Below are 15649 nucleotides of genomic sequence, written 5' to 3'. Positions count from 1 at the left end.
CAATTAATTTCTTTAAAAGGCTTCTGTGAGGATCGCAGTCAACTGTGTGCTGTTAAAATCAGCTGAAAATCAACTGAGACTGTGCTCTGCAGAAGCCATAAACAGTTTTTCCCTAAGACTAATCTTGAGCTGTGATCATTTCCCAGATAATGCAAACTCGAACTGACTTGTTTTCTCATCCTTATTGGGTAAAACTATCTCCACGGCAGCCTAAACAATGCTGAAGATACTGTCATTCTGCCAACAAGCAAACAAAACATTCCCTCCGACAAAGCTTCTTTTAGGTCCCAGAAGGTCAACTGATAAATGATGACAAAACCCTGCCACACAACCTACTGAGGAATCGGATGCCAGGCCTTGAAAAGGTGTTTTTGCCCAAGGCACCTGCAACTGTAGCATATCAGGCCTAGGATCATTCCCTGAAGGTTATCATCTGCTTCACATTGGAAGAGTGAATGAGCAGCTCTCTTTCAAACACAAATTCAAGAACCCCTTCACCTACAAGATTTCCAATGGTGTCCAAGCGAAAAATATTGAGCTTAAAAACTCATTTGCCAAACACAAGCCTTGCATCACTGTTCTTCAAAACAGCCGAAATCCTGAGCAAAGAAACACAGTGATATTCATAGGAGGGGTGCCATGGTGATGGAGCAGGACAGCCTGCTGGGGTAGGGAGAGCACTGGACTTGCAGTTGGGAAGAGCTGGGTTCAAATCCTGTTTCATTCCCTTGGCCAACAGCAGCTGGATGGTTTAATGGATAAAGTACTAGACCTGGAATCAGGAAGGCCTATAGCCAAAGCTTGCCTCCCAAACCTGCTCATGGAAGCTTTTTAGGTCATATACTGAGTGGATAAATGCTAGACTTGGAGTCAGGAAGGGGTGGGTTCCTATCTTGGCTCAGACACTTACTAAACTGCTAACTTGACTGTGTGACTTAAGCTGACAACCCAGTTTCTTTATCTGAAAAATGAGGATTATCATAGCACGGTGTCTGATACACTGTAAATCCCTAACTTGTTGACTGATTGACTTACCCACAGGGTTTTAGTAGGGATCAAATAAGACAGGCCTGTACAAACTGTGCCCAGTCAAAGGATTTCCTTGACATACAAAGGATGTTTTCCTCTACATTTTTCACGGGCTGCCCGAAATCCTTTGGCACGCTCAGGTTGTGCAGGCCTGAAATAAGATAATATATGTAAAGCACTCTACAAATCTATGTTGGCTGTTATTATTATTGCTAGCTGTGTGACACTACACAAGTCACCTAACTTCTCTGAGCCTTAGGAGTTGGACTCCATGACTTTTTAATGTTCCTTCCAGCTCTAATTCTTTCACCCTACAAGAATAGGATGTATGTTGCAGGGGGAGGTGAATTTGGGAAGAGGAAGATTTTCCTTATCAGCCGATCAATAAATTAACAAGCTTTTATTCCATGAGCCAGGAACTGTGCTGAGGAGATAATTGCAAAAATGAAGCATTCCTGCCCTCAAGGAGCTTCTAGTGACTCAAACAGCTAATCAATGTCATTTGGGCATACTCTCCCAGGAAGAATCAGGAAGAACAGCAGTGGGGAACTGTCCCGGCACACAAAAACCTCTTGCTTTTGCAGTCTCTGCTCTCCCCATTTGAGACACCTCAGACCAGAAGGACAGAAGACCCTCTGGCCCAGAGGACCAGAAGCATGAGAGACCTCACAACTCCCATAAGTGAAATCTACTTCTCACTGATCTTTTTTTCCAGGAGATCAGAGCAGCTTAGTTTGACCAGAGCCCTTCAGACTTCTTTTCCTAGGATGAAACTGAACATCAAGGGACAGTAACTAAACTTGTGATTTCCCTGATACCAGAGACTCTCTGATGGGGAAATTCTCTCTAGAGGCAGTGAGGATAGAGTGCTGGAGCCAGCATCAGGAAGACCTGAGTTTGAATGCAATCTCAGATGCGTATTAGCTGTGTGACCCTGGGCAAGTCATTTAACCTCTTTTTACTTCAGTTTCCTCGACTGTAAAATAGGACTAATACTAGTACCTCCCTCCCAGGGTTGTTGGGAAGATCAAATGAGACATCTGGCACACTGTAGGTGCTTAATAAATGCTTGTTTCCTTCCTTTCTTCCTACCATTCAAGTCAATACCTTCTTTGCAACTTAAGAGTCTTGGGGAGCTACCTTGACTTTATGTGGCTTGTCCAGGGTCATGCAGATAATCTATGTCAGAGGCAGGACCTGAACTCTTGTCTTCTTGGCTCCGAGGCTACTTGTTAAAAAAAAGATTTTTATGATAGATTTTGTTTTTTCATCACTTAGATTTCCCCACTATCCCTTCCCTTAACCCCTCCCAGAGAGCCATTCTATATTGCAAAGAATTTTTTTTTTAAAGAAAAAGCAAAGGGGAAAAATTTTCAGCAAAGCTGATCGATATATCAAAAAAAAAATCTGAATGAAATACAGTGTTCCCCACCTGTGGACCTGCTATCTCTGCAATGGAGAAGGGAGAGAGGCAATGTTCCATAGCTCTTTGGGGCCAAGCTTAATCTTTATACTTTCAAAATATTAATTTTTATTGTTCTGTGGTTATTTCCATTTACATTGTGGTAGTGGTTGTGTATGTTGTTTCTCTGGCTCTCCCAACATCACTTTTCATTAGTTCATGTAAGTTTTTCGGTGTTTCTCTACAAAACCAGCCTCTTAGCTGCTAGGCTACACTGCTTTTCATCAGGGGGATGCTCCAGAAATGACTTCAGGCTTGACCAGGACTAGAAATGAATGTAAATCAGAATCTGGGGATCAGTCTGGCTTTTCCACTTCAAAGAAGCATGCCTGGATGCTTTATTGATGGGCTTCACAACTGGTATGGTTTGCTTCACTGTGATGATCCATCCATAGCATGTTGAAATTTACTGACCCATTCTGACAAGCTACCTTATATTTATCTGAGTTCTATGGATATCATTGTTGTACAGTTATTTTTCAGTCATGTCTGTCTGTTCTTGATCCCATTTGGGGTTTTCTTGGCAAAGATCCAGGAGTAGTTTGCCATTTCCTTCTCCAGCTCATTTTACAGATGAGGAAACTGAGGCAAACGAGGGTGAGTGAGTTGCCCACAGTCATACATCTAGTCAGTATGTGAGGCCAGATTTGAACGCCAGTCCTCCTGACTCCAGGCTTGGCACTCTATTTAACTGCACCACTGAACTGCTAGATAATGCCAGAGTTTTGCGTGACATTGTGGAAAGATATTCATTCAGTGAATTAGAAACCAGGATGACTGGATTCACATCCTTGTTCTGTCTGCCAACAATTTTGCTATGTGACATTGGGCAAATTTTCAATTTTTTGACCCTTGGGATGTGTCTTGGAAGAGTATTGGAGAGATTATGATAGAATAGAGGATTTCTAATATCTCTTTCATTTCTAACATGCTCTAATTCCAGGTTTTAGAAGTATAACTCTCCGAACACAAATGTACTTGCATAGCACATATATGAATATGCACACAACCACACACAATGTTGAAACTGTCCTAAGAAGCTTATGGGTAAAGAAGTAAAAATTGGGCAACAAGAGAGTAACATGGGACTATGGAGTCTGGTTTGGGCCATTTGAGTGTGTTGGGGAGTGTTAGACTCTAAGTGCATGTGTGAGGAGCAAGACTAGGGTGTGAGAAAGGGACCTGGAAGTTGGTAGAGTTGCTGAGGTTGATGAAGCAAAAAGAAGGGAGATTTTTATGATCAAATGATTGGCCATAGTGTCTCTCTCTCTCTCTCTCTCTCTCTCTCTCTCTCTCTCTCTCTCTCTCTCTCTCTCTCATAAAAAGTTTGATTATTCATTTAAAAAATGTAAGAAAGCACACTTTGGGTACCATTTCATATTTGCTCATAATTTATATAATTTTTAAATACACACAGCCATGAGGTCTCTGGTACATGAACAACTAGAGTAAAACAGTAAGAATGGTAGCCAAATTAAAAATAATAGTAATTTAACAGATCAGAGAAAAATGTGAGTTCTTCATAGTGTTCAAAAAATTTTTGTTTGGGATTACCAAAAGTATAGGGTCTTGGGCAAAAATTACTTTGCTGGATCTGTGATCTTAGAGACTTGCAATAAAACCTCATTTCATCTAATTGACTTATTTGAAAATTCTTAACTTAACAAACACCAAACAAAGTGGAGCATTTCCATATATAAAAAGGACAGAAAACAAGAATTGTACACAAAATTACAAGTTTTGATTATGTATAGCTTTCTCTTTTAACTATATGAAAATTTAAACATGTAACTTTCAAGGCTGTCCTTCTAATCTGTGTTTCTTTCTGGCCTTCCTTCTGTACTCTTCTATTTATCAGGAAGACCTGAGTTCAAATCCAGCAGCAGAAACTTACTTAGCTACTATGGGCTAGTCATTTAAACTTTTTCAGCCTCAGTTTCCTCATCTGTAAAATAAGGATAATAATAGTATAATAATAACTCCACAGGGTTGTTGTGAAGATCAAATGAAGCAACGTACATAAAGCACTTTGTAAACCTAGTGCTTACTATATAAATGCTAGCTATTATTTTTTTAAAATGTTTCAGTGACCCTCTTCTTTCTTTTCCTTTTTCTTTCGACAAGCCTATCAATATCAGCCCTACCTTCTTCCACCGAAAAACAAAAAAGCAAACTTTTATAACAAAAATGTATAATTAGACAAAAAAAATTCCTACTGTGTCCATGTATGACATCTGCACACTGAGACTGTCACCTTTCTGTTAGGAGGTGAGCAACATGCTTCATCATGGATTCCCTTGAATTGTATCTTTCAAAATTATCTTTATATATTGTTATATCAAACACACACACACACACACACACACACACACGTAAAGTATCTATCTATCTAGTATATAGATATATTTACATGGGGCAGCTAAGTGGCAAAGGTGAATAGAGGGCTGAGCCTGGAGTCAGGAAGACTCATCTTCCTGAGTTCAAATCTGGCCTCAGATACTTCCTAGCTGTGTGACCCTGGGCAAGTCATTTAACCCTGTTTACCTCAGTTTCCTCATTTGTAAAATGAGCTGGAGAAGGAGATGGCAAAACACTCCAATATCTTTGCCAAAAAAATCCCAAATCGGGTCACAAAGAGTCAGACAAAACTAAAATGATGGAATAACATATAGATATAATGTTGTTATGGTACAAATTGTTCTCCAGGTTCTGCTTTCTCTTTAATAGTTTATAAATAAGTTCATATAAGTCTTCCCAGGTTTCTCCTCCATCAACCATTCCTTTCATCATTTCTTATGGCATAGTAATACTTCATTGTTTTCATATGGTATCATTTGTTCAGCCATTCCCTCACTGATGGCATTCCTCCCCTTCCCTGGTTTCCAGTTCTTTGCTCTAACAAAAAGAGCTGCTATGATGGTTTTTGTATATATGAGTCCTTTTCCTCTTTCTTTCAACTCTTTGGGGTACAAGCCTAATAGTGCTCTGGATGGGTATGCACAATTGAGTAATTTTTAGTTAGTCTTATATTGCTTACTAGGATGACTATCAGTTCACAACTCTACCAACAAAGCATTGTGTTTGGTTTCCTATCACTCCTCTACCAACTGTTATTTTCCCTTTTTTGCCATCTTTGCCAATCTGATGGGTGTAAAGTAGAATCTCAGATTTGTTTTAATTTGCATTTCTCTAATTATTAGTGATTTAGAGCGTTTTTCATATTTTTGTTGGTAGCTTGGATTTCCTTGGAGAACCACCTTTCGTATCCTTTGACCATTTATCTTTTGGGAATGGCTCTTGTTCATATATTTTAATTAGTTCCTTACCTATATTGGATATCAGACCTTTAGCATTGAAACTTGCTGCAAAAGTTTTCGCCAGTTAATTGTTCTTCTTCTAATTTTAACTGCATTGGTTTTATTATGACAAATTTCTGAGAAACAATATATATAACGTAAATCATACATTTTATCTTCTAGGACCCTCTCTAGGCTTTGTTTACTGACGAACTCTCCCCTATCCAGGTATTTCCTTCTTTGTTCCTCTAATTTGTTTATGATGTCACTTTACCTCTTGTTTTCATGTGGAGTCCATCTTGGCATATGATATGAGATATTAGTCTAAACTGAATTTCTGCCAGATGGCTTTCCAGTTTTATCCCCCATTTTTGCTAAATAATGAGTCCTTACCCCAACAGTTAGGGTTGTGGTGCATACATTGTGAATACTTCACTAGTCTTTTTATTTTGTTTTGCTTTTACATGTTGTGTACCTACTCTGTTTCACTGATCAATTTTTCTATTTTTTAATGAATACCAAATGACCTTGATAATTACTGCTTTGTATTAGAGTTTCAGATCTGTCACTGCTTGGCCCCCTTCCTTCTTACTTTTAAAAATAATTTCTCTTGAGGGTTTTGACCTTTTGTTCTTCAAGATGGATTTTGTTGTTATAACTTCTGGTTCTATAAAGTAATCCTTTTGTATTTCAATGTTACGGCACCGAATAAGTAAATTAGGTAGTATTGTCATTTTGTCATACTGCTACAGCCTACCCACGAACAATTGCTATTTCTCATATCATGGTGTTCTGTCTTTATTTCTGTAAAGTAACCCCACCAATTTAGAATTCCTGAAATTGTCATCATTTGACTATGGGGAAGCTGAACCTAATCTTTCGCTAACTTTAGGAAAAAAAGCAGGGTATATTAAGCAAATTATCAGTGAAAATAAGATTGAAGGAGGATGTTATGTTTTTTAGCATTAACAGCATGGCACAGTGAAAAGATAAAAGGCCTAGGAGCTTGAAGGGCAAGGATCTAGGTGTGGCTCTCCCACATATGAGCTAGGTGGTCTTGGGCAAGTCAAGTAATTACCTTCCATGACTCAAGTTTCTTTATCTGCAAAATAATGGACTTAAGACTAAAAACTTCCAGGATCTCTTCCAGGTCTAACAATAAATGGTCACCAGGGAATACTTTTTGATAACTAATTCATCACACATCTTACCAAAGGACCCAGCACTAAAAGGAACCTTAGAAATCATCTGATCTCATCTTTTTGTTTTACAAAGGAGTTCACTGTATAGAATGATGCTGAGTACTAAGGGCGGTAAAAAGAGGCATAAGAAATAGTCCCTGAAAGGATAAGCTTTTACTTTTACACTATCCATTTATACATAATTACAGTAACAATTATGCACACAGCAGAGAACAAAAGATAACCTAGAAGAAAGCACAGAAAAACTGGGTTGCTTTGAAAACAACTTGTAGGATTTATTACATGAGTTTTCGTGAAGTGGAAATTTATTGTTTTATATTGAATCTCGTCATGTTCTGCAATGTACATGGAATTTTTTTTCTTTTTCCTTTTGAATTTCAGTTTAAAATGAATAATTTTTTTTAAAAAAATTTCACAGTGTTATCTATTCTTAAAGCAGACCTGATCTTTGATTTTTTTTCAATTTTAATTTCTACAGTGTTTAACTGATAATTTAATAAAATCCAACAGCCATTTATCAAGCACCTGCTCTTTGTAAGGCACTTTGTTAGGCAGATAGAAAGATAAAATCCCAAATCACCAGGGCCCTCAAGGAGTTTACATTCTCCTGGAGATTACGACCAGTATACAGATAAGTAAACTGAGCCTTGAAGGAAGCTGGAAGATTCTTGGAGGTGGAAAAAAGACTGAGTGCATTCCAGGCACCAGGCAAAGGGATGGAGTTAGGGATCAGGAAGTAGGCCAGTTTGTCTACAAAGGAAGAGTACATGAAAGTTGTTGCTGTTGTGTTCATTTGTTTCAGTAGCATCTGACTCTTTGTGACCCCATTTGGGGTTTCCTTGGCAAAGATACTGGAGTGGTTTGCCATTCCATCTCCAGCCCGTTTTATGGGTGAGGAACTGAGGCAACAGGGTCAAGTGACTTGCTCAGGGTCACACAGCTAGGAAGTGTCTGAGGCCATATTTGAACTCTGAAAGATGAGTCTTCCTGAATCCAGAACAGGTACTCTATCCACTGTGCCACCTGGCTGCCCCAAGTACATGAAAGGGAGTGAGGTAAAATATGTCTGGAAAGATAGGCTGAAGACAGACTGAGGAGTTCTAAGATGCCTGGGTGAAAGTGCAGCCGAAATTTACCTGTTTTTGTTTCTGCCAGGTGTCATGTAATTTTTTCATATTTCCTAAAGACATAATCCTCCAGTCCCCTTCCATATTTCTTCCTGGAATCTCAAATTTGGGGCTTAAAGATTATTATGCTAAGTTTCATTAACCAGTTTTATTTTATGTTATATATTTTTTAAAGTCTTCAGAACCCAATAGACAAATTATGGAGTTCAGTTCGATCATACAGATATTTATTAAGTGCTTGCTATCTGCAAGCTCCTGCCTACAAGCTGATACTGAAAGAAGAGTAATTAAGGACAAGTCGCTTAAGGTCCCTGATATCAGTGTCTTCATCTGTAAAATAAGGAGGTTAGACTAAACAATCTCTAAGGTCCCTTTCAGCTCTAACAATTGTGATCATCAGAGAGCATTTTGGGGGAGGGGATAGCTAGGTGGCACAGTAAATATAGTGCTGGGTCTGGAGTCAAGAGGACTCATTTTCCTGAGTTCAAATCCAGCCTCAGATACTCCCTATCTGGGTGATCCTGGGCAAATCATTTAACCCTGTTTGCCTCAGTTTCTTCATCTGTGAAATGTGATGGAGAAAGAAATGGCAAGCCATTCCAGTATCTTTGCCAAGAAAACCCCAAATATAGTCACAAAATATAGTCAGGCACGACTGAACAACAACACTCATTTAAAAAAATACACTCAATTATATGCCAGAATATCTATAAACTGATTAAGTGCATAGGAAAGATTAAAGAGAGTGACACTAGATTAGAATAGAAAGGAGGAAGTCAAAGGAGTCTTCATGGAAAAGGGAGCATCTGAGTTAGCCTTTGAAGGAAGAAAAGGATTTTGCCAGGCAGAGACAGATGAAGAAATCTCTTCTAAGAATGGGGAACTGTGTGTGCAAATACAAAGTGTAACAGAAGTTGAGATGGAGAACAGTAAATACTCAGGGGGTCATAGGAAGAGCTGGAAGGGGCTTTAGTGGAAAACTCAAATCCTCCAGGAAAGGAAACTGAGGTCCAGAGACATAAGTGACTTGCCCAAGGTCTCACAGGCAACAAGTGGCAGACCTAGTATTTAGACCCAGGCACCCGGATGCCAAACCCAGCACTCTTTTTACTCCTATTTGAATGGAACAGAGTGGGAATTTTCTTTGAAGTCAGCATAGTATAATCCTTGTCTATGGGAGGTAGAAACATTTGATGTTCCAATATAACATAGCAGAGTTTTTCTTTAGTACTAATGTTAAGGGTCACTACTAAGCTTTATTACAAAACCTTAATTACTTTCTTACTTTGGAAAGACCCTCGGGAACAGCACTAAACTATGTTTCAATTTTTTTTATTAAAATGAAATATTGGCTTAGAGTGCTAGACATGGTCACCATCAAACAACAACACACAGAATGAAATTGACTATATTTTAACAGACCAGAAAAGACATACTACATTGGATATATCCCTTAGGCAGTTATCTGTGCACAGCCAGGACATCAGCTTATCAGATCAGAATTTATAATAAAAAGGAGGAATAGAAATTTTAAGAGAGGTAAGATATACAATTAAGATTTAACCTTGAATTATTTAAACAAGTTATTGAAAAATTTTAAAACATGAAAAGAAAAATAGAAAAAGCATTGACATTAGCTATAATAAGTTCATCCAGAAGTTAAACCAGTATAAAATTGCTATAACAAAGAGACCAAAAAACAAAACAAAACAAAAAATCCACCTACGTAAGTAAACATTTGAATTGCTCTCTAAGCAGAGAAAGAGGTCTGGTAAATATAAATCCAAGGTACAATGCAAACATACCTTTAAAATCTTACAGAGAAGGATGATGGATGGTTATGAGCGGTATCATTTCATCCAACAAAGAGAAGCAGTGGGAGGCAAAACCAATGTAAAGAAAGTTTTGCAAGATATCCAACCATGCAAAGTCATTTCACTCTTATGGAATCTTCCTCTGAATGGTGAGTTATGATTTTCCATTTGAGGAAGCATCTACACTAACCATCATACTCCCTTCAAATTGGGAATGGTCAATGTCTCTCCAAACCACCTTTGGGTACCTTCTCACTCTTTCTCCTCCCCCCATCTTTCCATCTCTCTTTGATGTATCATCTCCCTCATTAGAATGTAAGCTTTTTGACAACAGCAGGGTCTTTCTTATTGCTTGTATTTGGATTTCCAGCACTTAGCACAGCTCCTGGTACATAGTGAGGACTGATCTATCATCTATCTATCTATCTAGGGTGAAAACGGAAAGCAGACTACAAACAGAAGGAAAATGGAAAAGATTGTTTTCTCCAACAAGGATAGTGGAACCACCACACTGGGACCCTGACATCACAGTCCCTGAGGGACTCACAGAGGAAGTACAAATGGGACTAAGGAGAAAACAGACAGGAAAAGCAGCTGGAGTGGATCAAGTATATATATACTTGATCTGTGCTGTTCGCAATATGATTGTGAGGGCACTGAGGGACTGATTTACAAAATATAACAAAAATATGCAGAAAATTTTGGAGCCTGCTGATTGTAAAAAAGAAAAGAAAAAAAGTGAGAGAGAACATCAGCAACTACTAACTTATATTAGAGAAGGAACTAGCAAACTACTCCAGTATCTCTGCCAAGAAAACCCCAAATGAGGGTACAATGAGTTAGACACGACTGATCAACAGCAAACAAACTTACACACCAATTGTCCTATCTGTACAATCTATCTGAGTCATCTATACATCCTCAATGAGGATGTTTGTAGGGGACAAGCAAGGTTTGCACAAACGCTATTCAACACTGGATCACAATTGAATCAAAGATGAATAGAATAAGATACCATTGTGCTTATTGTTTGCTGATTATGAAAACAATTCAACTCAGTAGAACAGAAGCCACTTGACTAGCTCTTTTACAACATGGCCTTTCCCATTCACATATGGAGATCATTTAATATTCTTTTGAAGATTTAAAAACAGAAATAACCCTGTTTAAGGACCCTGTGATAGTAAACATCAGGTGAGGCATTAAACACAGAGATATATGCTCAATGAACAGCATTTACCACTGTGACGGAGATGATCCAGCACTGAATGCAGGTGGAAGATAGATTACTCCTCAGTGAGACCTTCAGGTGCTCCTTTTTTAAAAAAAAATTATATTGTGTTAACTCCACCAAGCTTATAACACACCAGAGTCTCACAGAAGAAATCTGCAATCACTCAAAAGAGTTTGGTTTCTCCATTCCCATGGGAAAGACCAAATGGATTGCCATGCATCTGAATGGACATCCCATAGAGCTTGTCTAATGGCATGTGTATCTGGGGCAGCCAATACAGATGGCCAATGAGGTGGGCCCAGAGCTGAAAAGGAGAACTTTCAGGAGAGTGCAAAGCACTTAGATTGACCATGAGCTTTTCAGAACAGCAAAGGCTCAACTTTTCAATACTAATATCTCTCTGGTGTTGTCATGCCATCGAAATCTGTCACACCATGTCTTCTGAAGAAACTAAAGATGAATATCACATAGAAGTCAATAGAAAGGTGCATAGCAGGTGTGAGCAGGCTGTCACTTATAACCAATGAAGAATTCTGAAGAACAGGTGGAAAGGATTATCATCAAAGAATTATATGACAGAAAGGGCAGATAGATTGGCTTAAGAGCAAGGCATGATAGATCGGTGGGTTACCAGAGTTCTCTACTGGCACCTTTCAGTTACCCAGAGAAAACAAGGAAGGCTCCCAGAACATTGGGTGGACCCTCTGTAGCAAACTTTGGGGAGGACACAGACAAAATTAGTATAGGATGGGGCAGGTATGGATAGGTTGCTATCTGCTTTGTTGGAGGGAACTCCCAAATAGATGAGATCCATTTCAGTAAAGAGTTAAGTTCTGGTTCAAAGAATATTGTTCTTTGTTTTAAAAAAATCCAAATTTCCCCCAACTTCTTCCTACTAAGTGTATATGTTAGAAGTGATCTAACTCTACAAAGATGGCTACCACAGAAATCAGGAACAATGAATTAAACATGAACAAGAGCAAATCTTAATGACATACCTTTATTCTGCCATTTTGATATAAAACATTATAACATAATATTCAGTTATGCCATCATCCTGTACCCCTTTCTGTTGAGCTTTTGAAACTACGTAATTAAATCTGCTTAAATATCCACTAAGACCTAAGTATTTACCACCTCCTGTGAATCACCCCCCCAAGTAATAATTGAAGAAATCTTTCCCGTTCCCAACAAAAATCAATGTTTCCTGCTTCAACTTTTCATATGATATTCAATACAATATCACTTTTCCCCTCCTGGGCTCATTTCTATGTGCTAATTACAGTAACCACACAATAAAACACTGGCAATTCAACCCTACTACCTTCCCTAGTAATTTCACACAAACAAAAGGAGTTATAGACATGGTAAGCAAAAGAAATGGCTCTCTGGAAGAATCCACTTATTTTAAAAGATTTTACTTTCTTGAGAAGTTATTAACAAAGGATTTTTAAAAGGCTGCCTAATTCTAATGTATGACTTTAGAGTCACAGATGTTCTTTCTAATAAGAGTATTACACATGTATGATTTTTTAAAAGGTGATGAAAGCCTGCTAAATCATGTATAACATTTGAACAAATTCTCTTTCTCTTCAAATACTAGGGTTGTTAATCTTTAATCACTAAAATGAAGATGGGGAGGGAAACACTGCTTCTCTGTTCTCACAGTTTTGACAAAAAGTTTTCCTTATTAGGCCGAAGCTGTGAGGAAAATAAACAATTCTCATTCATGAAACACTTAAGATGAAAATTGAAACCACAACTTTGCCTCACCCAACTCTCTCGATTGCTGAAGGTTACAATTGCAAGAGGAAGGCTGTGAATTAATGAACTCATATTTCAGCTACAGAATCTATGACTCAGGTCCTGTCACTGAATGCATATTTGGTGAGGAATCCTATAGCCAACTCAGAGGATCACAGATTTGAAGATGGAGGCCACCCAGTGATGAGGAAACAGAAACTTGGAGAAAGGTCGAGGAACTAGCTCACGGTCACACAGCTATTGTCAGAGGCAGAATTTGAACCCAGGTGTTCCTTAAGTCCGGAACTTCAATCACTACACTATGCTGTGCCTTCAAGCCCATCCTTCTTCTCGAGGTTCCCTTTCTCCTTTCTCTCCTCCGACCTCACCCCAAGGTTTCAGGTGTCCAGGCAAGTGAGAGACAGGAACGCAAGGCTACACTGCAATGAAATTAAAGAGAAAAAGCCACCCAGCGGGGTAGCCACTCGCAGCCAGGGGAACTACTTCCTCCCTCCAGTTTCTGATTACTGAATTATCTATCTCAAAAGAATTAACTACTTTACAACGGTCTGGGAGAAGCGGTGAATACTTTTAAAGAACCATTTCCTAATCCCTGACCCTCCTCCTCTCTCAAAGACAACAAACAAAGGAAACCCTTAGTTTATAATTCACCAGCAATTCAGGCTTCATATCTGAGAAATGATAGAGGTCCCGAAATCTTCCACCCCACCCCAACCTCAGTGGGTTTACAGTCCTTTCTAGGAAGAAAGGATGAGGTTCCCGCAGGGGTGCGTTTCTTGGAAAGAACTGATTCAGTAAAGGGGCATTCATCAGGTGTTCTCCGGGATCTGAAGATGAGTATATAAAGAACGTAGCTGCACCTTCACTCCCCCTTCTCCCGGGCCCCAGCCTCGGCGGGTGAATCAGGGGGCAAGTTTTAGAACCGTGAAAAGCAAATGCACGTGTTCAGACCGCGAGGGAAAAGCAAGTAGAGAAAAGTGGTCATTCATGCTCCAGTGAGTGGCGGGTTTCAGGAGCCTCAGGTGGGAAATGCGGCTGCCAAAAACATTTTTTTTTTTCTGGACAGCAAGTTAACCAGTTAATTGGCGTCCAAGGAAAGCCCTTTTGTTAATCGCTCGCCTATACCCTCTACTCCCACCTCCCCGCAAGGTGCTCTCGAAAATCTCAGGGCGGAGAAGAGCGGGGCTGTGCGCTCCTGCAGCCCCTGGGGCTCAGCAAACGCACACGTGGGCCCTCCGCTGTCCCCCGGACTCCGCTAGCTAGCCCGTCCTTCCTTTCGTTTCCCTTCTCCCATTTTTCCTCTCTCCCTACTGCGGGGAGCTTTGTGCAGTCCGGGGGTGGCTGGCGGCTGCACCAGGCAGAGAAGTTGCTCCACTTGGAAGCGTCTCTCGTTCTCCACTGGCAGGCAGCCCCCTAAACCCCGGCCACAGCCGCGGGCCGGAGCTAGCGCAGCAGGCGCTGGGGGTTAAGGACACTCACCTGGGCCAGCTTCCTGCCCCACCAGCCTGCGCTCTCCGCGGTACCACTTCCCACCGCGCCTGCCGGTCGGCAGTGCAGGGCCCGGGGACTTGGTCCACGCGGAGTCCTCAGGTGAGGGCAGAGCAGAGCTGGCCAGGGGAGGGAAGGACAGAGTAAGGCAGCGTAGGGCAGCGCGCCGCACCAAAGTTTTCTGCGGCGCCAAAAGCCAGACTTGAGGGCTAGACCCTGAAAGGCGGACTGGGGGCTTTTCTTCAATCCCCCGGTCAGCTGGGGCTCCCTCCCCGCTCCCGCCCTCGGACCTCCGCTCGCCCTCGGAGTTGACCTCCTGGCTGCGGGAAAGAGGGATCCTCCTACTCCTGGCCCTTGCGACCCCAGAAGAAGGGAGAGGGAAAGGGAGCGTGCGTTCCTCCCTCCCCTCGCGCCCACTCCAGCGCCACCCCCACAAGATGACTTACGAAAGGAGGCAGTGGCAACCCCGAGCCCCGGGGTCCCTGAGGCTGCAGAGCTAGGCGGCAGGCGGGGCTCCGCTTCTCGGGCAGGCTTCTCCGCTGCGACAGCGGCCGCCGCTGCGCCGGCTCTCTCCCGCCCTCCCTCCGTCCTCTGTGCGGACTGCGAGGGAGCTGCTTCGGTGTCTCCGCCTGGGGTGGGCGGGAGGCGGCGGGGGAGCTCAGCGGACCCCATGACGTGTCGGAAAAAGGAGGGGCGCTGGCGTCTCCTCCTCCTCTTCGCCTTCTCCCGGCCTCTGACTCTGCCAGGGTGCACTAATGGGGGCACCCTAATAGCAAGACACGCCGCCCCGTCCCCAACTCCGAACTAGACCCTGCGCCCTGGCCCTGGATTCTAAGTTCACCACCCACCCATTCACTCTCACCTGAGCCGGACTGCACCACCTTCTCCATTTTCACTTTAGGAGAAAGTTTCAAAAAGCATCTTTTTGCTGCTATTAACTCCCTTCCCCCGACCTCTCCTCATTCTTTGTTACACACCTCGGCTCTGTTTTTCTCCCATTGACCTTTAGGGTCGATAGGAAGAGTTTTGTTTTTTTTTGTTTTTTGTTTTTTTCCTTATCAAAGAGACCTTAGGGAAGGACCAAACTACCCTTCAAACTCCCAGCCCTGCCGGTGTTCGGGGCTAGAGTGAGCTCTGCCTTAGGTCCTTCTGGCACCCAGAGCCCCGTGGATCTGCAGCAGCCACCGCCGTGGCTTTTGCCACATGCTGCCAGAGTCTCACCGGCTTATTTAA

The 15649-nt window shown here is 41.4% G+C and overlaps 1 protein-coding gene across 1 annotated transcript in view; it reads right to left on the bottom strand.

The window, feature by feature from the left end:
• The window catches only part of GCNT4 (glucosaminyl (N-acetyl) transferase 4), a 42543-nt gene extending 27542 nt beyond the window's left edge, over positions 1 to 15001 (bottom strand). The window contains exon 1 of the mRNA XM_036769079.1: positions 14863 to 15001. The gene's annotated coding sequence lies outside the window, so the exon portion shown is untranslated. The remainder of the gene's footprint in view (positions 1 to 14862) is intronic.
• Positions 15002 to 15649: the final 648 nt, after the last annotated feature.

This window comes from Trichosurus vulpecula, chromosome 1 (genome assembly GCF_011100635.1).
Source record: "Trichosurus vulpecula isolate mTriVul1 chromosome 1, mTriVul1.pri, whole genome shotgun sequence".
Classification (NCBI taxonomy): Eukaryota; Metazoa; Chordata; class Mammalia; order Diprotodontia; family Phalangeridae; genus Trichosurus; species Trichosurus vulpecula.
The sequence above is the reverse complement of the archived record's forward strand: the minus strand, read 5'-3'. Positions and strand labels throughout refer to the sequence as shown.